Below are 7,696 nucleotides of genomic sequence, written 5' to 3' on the forward strand. Positions count from 1 at the left end.
GCCTCCTTGTAGAAAGATCTGTGGCAGGATATTAAATATATTGTTTTCACAGTTTATTTTTTAATAATCCTTCCTATAAAGAATTAGCAATCAGCAGACCATTCCCCCTACTAGTAACCAACAATACTGAAATAAAATAAAACACCCAAATGGATCAATAATAAGCAACAACATTGAACTAGTAAGTAAAAATGTCTCCCAACAAAGAAGATCCCAGCACTATTGGATTTGCTAATGTATCTACCAGATCTTTGGAGAAGAATGAACATGAATGTTCTGAAAATATCCCATAAATAAGAAAGGGAAAGAACACATCATTCTACAAGGCCAGTATTTCCCCACTATCAAAACCACAGGAAGACATAGCAAAGAGGAAAAATGGAAGCCAGTCTCCTTGCTGAACAGAGATAGGAAAATCCTTCACTAAATTCAACAACATAGGAAAAAAAACTAGAGAGATGGCCCAGCGGTTAAGAGCACTGGCTACTCTTGCAGAGGACCTTGGCTCAATTCCCAGCCCCCACATGGTAGCTCACAACTGTCTGCGATCCCAATCCAAAGGTCCCAATGCCCTCTTCTGGCTTCTGTGGACACCAGGAACACGTATGGTACACAGATATACATACAGGCAAAACACCCACACACATTTTAAAAAATACATGGGAATGATGTGTTTACTGAGTAATACAACGGTAATTCCATATATAAGTTGATAATATACCATATAAGCAGACTCCTAGGAAGAGCCCCATACTCAGCCACAAAGAGGAATGAACTGGTGTCTCTTTTTAAGGACAATAGGCAGAAGTGGGGATGATGCTCCATGAAACAGGCCAGTTCCACAAACACAAGCATCACACTGGTCTCCTAAGTGAAGGGGGTACCAAGTGCCAGCTCCACAAACACAAACATCACACCTGGTCTCCTAAGTGAAGGGGTACCAAGTGCCAGTTCCACAAACACAAACATCACACCTGGTCTCCTAAGTGAAGGGGGTACCAAGTGCCAGCTCCACAAACACAAACATCACACTTGGTCTCCTAAGTGAAGGGGGTACCAAGTGCCAGCTCCACAAACACAAGCATCACACTTGGTCTCCTAAGTGAAGGGGGTACCAAGTACCAGGGGAAGGGAATGGAGCAGGTGGGAGTGACTGAAAGGATGGCTATGGAGAAGTCAGTGTGCACACTTAACACACACCAAGGAAGGTTTTAAAACAAGAAAAAAGAAGCAACGCCAAAATTATAAACAGCAATGAATAATTTAGAAGAGAGATTGGTGTTAATGTAGAAGTTGAAAATGTAGCTACAAACCAAAATCAAACCCAAAACCAGTAAAAGTAAATATAAAACCCCAACACCAAAACCCCCAAACTCTCTGTCAAGGGCCAGCAGTTTGGAGAAGTCCAAGTCTATCAGAGCCATGGTTACAGTCCAATTGCTCTACAGCCAACCAGCAGTGAGTGTCTCTGAAGCAGGAGGACAAGGCCCAGCCCAGGCAGTGTCCACTAGAAACAAGCAGAGACTTGTGTAGCTCCTTTAAGGGAGGTTCCTGACTCAGCTTTAAAAGAAAAAAAAAACAGAACAACAACAACAACAAAAAACCTTTAAGGCTCTTTTAAGAGGTCCCCCTACCAAAGAAAAATGGTGTGTACGAGCAGCTGGCAGTAGAAGTGACCAGCATGCTGCATGGCAGATTTAGATTTTACTCATAAGGGTTTAAGAGTCAGACACTAAGCACACTCCCACTGCTGGCGGTAAACTTATGTCCACCATATAGGAAAGTCAGTGGCTAAAACAGCTGCACTTTAATTTTAGCAATGTTGTTTAGCAGATTAAGACTCTTAGCCAGAACTCAAGGAATCCAGTGACAGAAAGGGAGGACTGATGAGCATAGGGGTCAAGACTGGGCTTGTTTAACCCACAGAAACAGCTGATCTGAACAAGGGGGAGCTCTTGAACCCCAGACGGATGGCTGGGAATCCAGCATGGGACTGATCCAGCCCCCCCTGAATGTTGGTGTCAGTGAGGAGGTCTAGGCAATCTATGGGGCCTTGGATAGTAGATCAGTATTTATCCCTGGCATACAAATGAACTTTAGGTGCCCAACCCACAATGAGAGATGCTCTCTCAGCCTGGACTCTTGAGGGAGGGCCTAGGCCTTGCCCTGGATGAAATGACAAACTATGGACACCCCTCATGGAGGGCCTCACACTCCCTGGGGAAAGGAGTGGGGATTTGTTGAGGAGAGGATGGGGGGGTTGGTGAGAAGGCATGGGAGGAAGGGGGGGAGGGAGCTGGGACTGACATGTGAAGCAACCTTGTTTCTAATTTAAATTTAAAAATTAAAAAAAAAAGACAAAAAAATACTCTCCGGCCAGAAAAAGATAAAGATATACAGCAAAGACAGATTCAGAGGTAAAAAATAAAACCTCTAAAGATTTACAGTATGTTTAAAAATATATGTAGGCTTGGGAGAGAAAAGAAAAGATAAGTGGTTAAAAGAAGAAATAGAACGAGGGAGGTGAATCTCTGTGAGTTGGAGGCCAGCCTGGTCTACAGAGCAAGTTTAATTCATTAAAGCTGCTTGTAGGGCAACAAGCTCTGATCCAAATTAGAGATTTCCATGCAAAATGGTGTGAGGGAAGGATTTTTTAAGGCAAAAACACAAGAAGACTTTGTATATCTGCACAAGCAAGGCAAAAGCTATTCTGCTCTGCCAAGATTAGGTAGTCAAGGCAACCTTAAAATAGTCATTAAATGTCTACATAAGCAGGTTACAGAAGTCAAAAAGCAGTTAGTCATATCCTAGCAAGTAGATAGTCAGGGCTGCATATTTAGGGATGGTCACTAAGTCAGGGTTACTGGGAACTTATATTCCAGGGACTAGAGTCAGAAATAAATGACCAGTGGGTACCAAGATGGATGCCTAGAATAAAATGGACTTTCTTAAGCCATCACAGTGTCCCCGAAGGACTAATAGAAAAGTGTGTTGTAAGGAGGATCCTTTACTTTTTACCACTACTGTGGAACAGCAGTGACACTCGGCAGTTCCCCTATTAAAGACCTGAGAATGTATCCCCTATAGTATGAGCTTCAAGTCCAAGACTGTCATATGAAGAGTTTTGTCGACATTAGTGCCAGCAAAGGCTATAGGAACGTGGGCTATAATACCTTTGCTCATTTATCTAAACATGGATTGCTCAGGAAACTTGACAATTTAAAAGTATTTTTAATTAGTTGAGCCAGGTTTTTTTTGGTTTTTTTTTTTTTGGTTTTTTTTTTTTTTTTTTTTTGGTTTTTCGAAACAGGGTTTCTCTGTGGCTTTGGAGGCTGTCCTGGAACTAGCTCTTGTAGACCAGGCTGGCCTCGAACTCACAGAGATCCGCCTGCCTCTGCCTCCGGAGTGCTGGGATTAAAGGCGTGCGCCACCAACGCCTGGCCTTGCTTTTATTTTAAAATTAAAATAAGGGTGTATTTTCCCATATTGTGATTTATCCTTTACAAATCAGATGCAAGGAAAGAAAAGCACTGCATCTTAGTATCATTGTCCAGTTCATTTGGGTTTTTCTTTATAAAATCCGAAGACATTCACTAAAGTCATGTTAATGACTTAACACTTTAGGGAACTATTCGATAATTTTGTGATTTTTTTGAGATTATTCTATGAATTACCAATGTTTTAAAGTAACATTCTTGAACTTTAACACACTTTTGTGATAGGGTAGTGTTGTTTGTTATATAATTTTGATTTCAGTTCTTTCCACTTGTTTTTATGTAATTTGGGGAGGAGTACTGAACATGAGTTCAGGTGATACTAATAAACTAATATTTGCAGAGGCCTGTGACTTGATCACTCTGAGTTGACATTTCTTCAGGAGGAAAAAACTCCAAAGGTCTTCAGTTTTTCCAGAACCAGTTGTCATTGTTTTCCAATGTCTCCTCTTTGCCCTCTTGTCAATAATCCTATAGTTGAAGATGCTTAAGCTTATTTCTGAATTCCCTATTCTCCTCCTTTGGTCTTCATGCATTCGGATCCAGTACATGCCGTTTTTGTTCAGATGGCTTTGTAGTATAGTCCTGTCAGGTATTATGATACTTATAGCAGTGACCTTTGTGCTCAGTTTCTTGTGTTTCCATATGAATTTTAGGATTTTTCTATTTCTGTGAAGAATGTCTTTTGAATTTTGGTGGGGGCTGCTTCGAATTTTTCTGACAGACTAAGAATATGGAAGGGTTTTTATTTTTGTTTTGTTTTATTCTGTTGTGTTTTGTTTGCCATCTTCTAGTTTCTCAATTTCTTTATTTGGTTCTCTAAAGGTTTCACTGTAAAAGTCGTTAGCATTTATTTTACTCCTTGGCATTGCCTTTGGTAAAGTTATTGGAAATATGATTATTTTTCTGACTTCTTTTCCATTGAGCTTGTTGTCCGTGTTTAGGAAGCTACTGATTTCTTATATATTGACTTTGTATCCTGCTATTTTGTTGAAAGTATTTATCAGATCTCAGACACTCTGGTAAAAGGATAGAATCATAGCATCTGCAAACAGGCATAACCTGATTTTTCCCTTTCCTATTTGCACTCATTGTATTTCTCTCTCTTGCTCCAACCATAATTTCATGCACTATACAAGAGTAATGATGATAGATAAACTTGCTCATTTCTGATTTTAGGAGACATGTTTTCTGTCTTTTCTCTGTCAATATTAACATTGGCTACAGGTCTGTAGACTCTGGTCCTTCTTGTCCAGCTTTCTTTAGGGCTTTTTATTATGAAGGGATGTCAGGTTGTATCAAGGTTTTTTTTTCTGCATCAGCTGAATGGTTCTGTAGTTGTTATCCTTGATTCTGTCTATATGCTGTACTATGCTCATCATTTCCTGGAATGAATACAACTTTATCATGGTGTATGATCTTTTTACCGTGTTGAATTCCATTCGCAAGGATCTTATTCTTATTGAAATCTTTCACATCTGTGTTCATCAAAGAAATTGGTCTTTAGCTGTCTCTTCCTCCTCCTTTCTCATCTGATTTTGGTATCAGGTGATAGGATCTTTATAAAAAGACTTTGGAAATGTTTCTTCACTGTGTTTCTTGGAATAGCCTCAGAAGTACTGGTGTTTGTTTTTTGAAGGTTTGGAAGAATTCAACGGTGGATCTTTCTGGTCATGGACTTTGGGGAGCTGTTCTTTAGTTTTCAATCTTCTTGCTTATCAATATTGTTCTGTTCAGGGTCTTCATGTGTCTAGAAATATATCTATTTCTCCTAGATTTTCAAATTTATTCGAGTATGGCTTTTGAAAAGGATTCTGCTGACCTGGATTTCAGCATTCCCCTCCATATTACCACCTTTCCATCGCTAATTTTATTAGTGTCCCTTCTTTCTTTGGGCTAGCTTTGCAAAAAGTCTGCCAATCTTATTTTTGTCCTTTCAAAAATAAAAACAAAAAACAAAAAACAAAAAAACTCTTTGCTTCATTGCTACATTGTTCGTTTAGTTTCATTAATTTCAGCTTTCATCTTTTTTTCCTTCTATCAATTTTGAGATGGCCTTGCTCTTGTCTTTCTAAGGACTTTAGGTGTATTGTCAGGTTTTTTATTTGATTTTTCACATTATATATTTATTTGTGTAAAGGGTGGCTCATCTCATGGTATGCGTGTGGAGGGCAAAAGACATCTCTTAGAAATGGGTTCTTTCGTTCGACACTAGGGATCCTGGGGATCACGTTCAGGTCTTCGAGCTTGCTGGCAGGCACCGTGGCCCACTGGACCATCATTAGACCCTCTTTGGCTTATTACTGTAGGTATCAATAGTTACAAGCTTCCTCCCAAGAAGTACTTCCCATTGCATCCCACAGATTTTGATGTGTTTGTTTTCATTTTCTTTGTAAAGCTATTTCTAGTTTTACAAAATATTTGGGAAGAAACTTTTTTCCTATTTAGAGCTGTACTCAATTTGAAATTCCCATGTACAAGATGAAGAGTGGCATTTTATCATTTTTCATATGGCTAACCAGTCCCCATTTAATAATCTTCATTACAGCAAAATTTAAACTTTACCTTTCTGAAATACTACGCATTTTTTATTATTAGAGTCTAATTTTATTGTTATGTTAAACTAGCTATCCATGTGCCATATGATAGATGCTTGCAGGTCATTTCCATATTGAGAAGGGAGAGTCCTCCTGAAGCCTTCTGAGCAGTAATTCTGTAGCAGTGTTTGATAACTGTTAATCTTTCCATATGAATCATAAAATTAATTTTTAGTCTGCATCAACACAAAAAGTTCACTGAAATTCTTTTCAGTTGAATAATACTATGTATTACAGTTGGGGGGCAAGTTCATTACACTGAGATGTTCTGACAAAGAAGGGAAGGTACCCTTTCATCTGTTGACCTCTACGTTAATATATACATTTGTAGGGGCCTTCTTATTGGCCTAGAACTTTCTGTACTAACATTATTCCTAAATATTTTTGTCTTGATTCAGTGTTACCAAAATCAGCGTAACCAATCAATTGGGTGACATGATTCCCTTGTGAAAATTATCACCACATGATCCAGTTAATAACAGTTATTTTGGGTGCCGGGGTTGGAGCTCCACTGTGGAATTGTTTGCCAGCATACACAAGATCCTGGCTTCAATCCCCAGCACTGCAAAAACAAAAGCGGGCAAACAAAAAAGTCATTTTGTGCACTGGAGATGTAGGAGCTAGGCTTATTGGATGCTAGCGCAGACATAGTGCTAAAGAACATATGTTTTCATGGTTTGCTTTTGCTTTTCCAAAGTTGAATAGAACTTTGCTGCATGACTCTTTCCACAAAACCCTAGTGTTTAATCCATATGTGGTTTCCTATTAACCCAATCAAAAGTCTCTTTATGCTTGCATCACCACTCTCAGGAAAAGTAGTTTCAGATTTATCTAGTGAAACAAAACACACACACACACACAAGCTCAGATTTTTTTCTGTTTTTAATTTATATATCATCATTTTCAGTGAGTTAACAAAAAAAACCTGCATTTATGGAAAGGTGGAGAGGTAAATCAGGGCAGTCCAGGGGCACATACTGCTCTTCCAGAACGCTAGTCCAGTTCTCAACACTCACACAGCCATTTGTGACTCCACTTTGGGGAATCTAGTGCCCTCTTCTGGCCTCCACAGGCACCTGCACCCATGTACGTACACACATATACACACACAATTAAAAATAAATCTTAGAAAAGCAGAGGAGGGAGTGTGAGGAAGCATAACATACTATAGAGACTTCTGAAAATGCCATATGAAAACTTGCTACTGGAATATTTCCTTAAGATATATAAAAGGGGTTTAAGTGAAGTTCCCTACAGCAGGGTGACAATGCCTCTCCCAGATACCATTGGTTATCAAATAAAAACCTTAGTGCCAGGGATGGGTTACCTGGAGTTGTTGCTCAGTGAGGCAGCATAGATAACACACCCTCAAAATGATCACAGCTACTGCCATCGTTCTGGGCTTTTCAGAACTTGATAGTAAGACCCTGTTGCTGAAGACACCATCTACCTGTGTCACAGGACATGGAGAAATTATGCTGCTACCAATATGGAAGTCTCATCCCTACTGGATGGCTTTCATAGTGCTGAACAGTTGTATCACACTATCAGAGGAGAAAAATCATCAATAATCTCACCTAGGTGTGAACCGTGCAGGCTACCATA

This window comes from Mesocricetus auratus, unplaced genomic scaffold (genome assembly GCF_017639785.1).
Source record: "Mesocricetus auratus isolate SY011 unplaced genomic scaffold, BCM_Maur_2.0 Super-Scaffold_100013, whole genome shotgun sequence".
In the NCBI taxonomy this organism is placed as follows: Eukaryota; Metazoa; Chordata; class Mammalia; order Rodentia; family Cricetidae; genus Mesocricetus; species Mesocricetus auratus.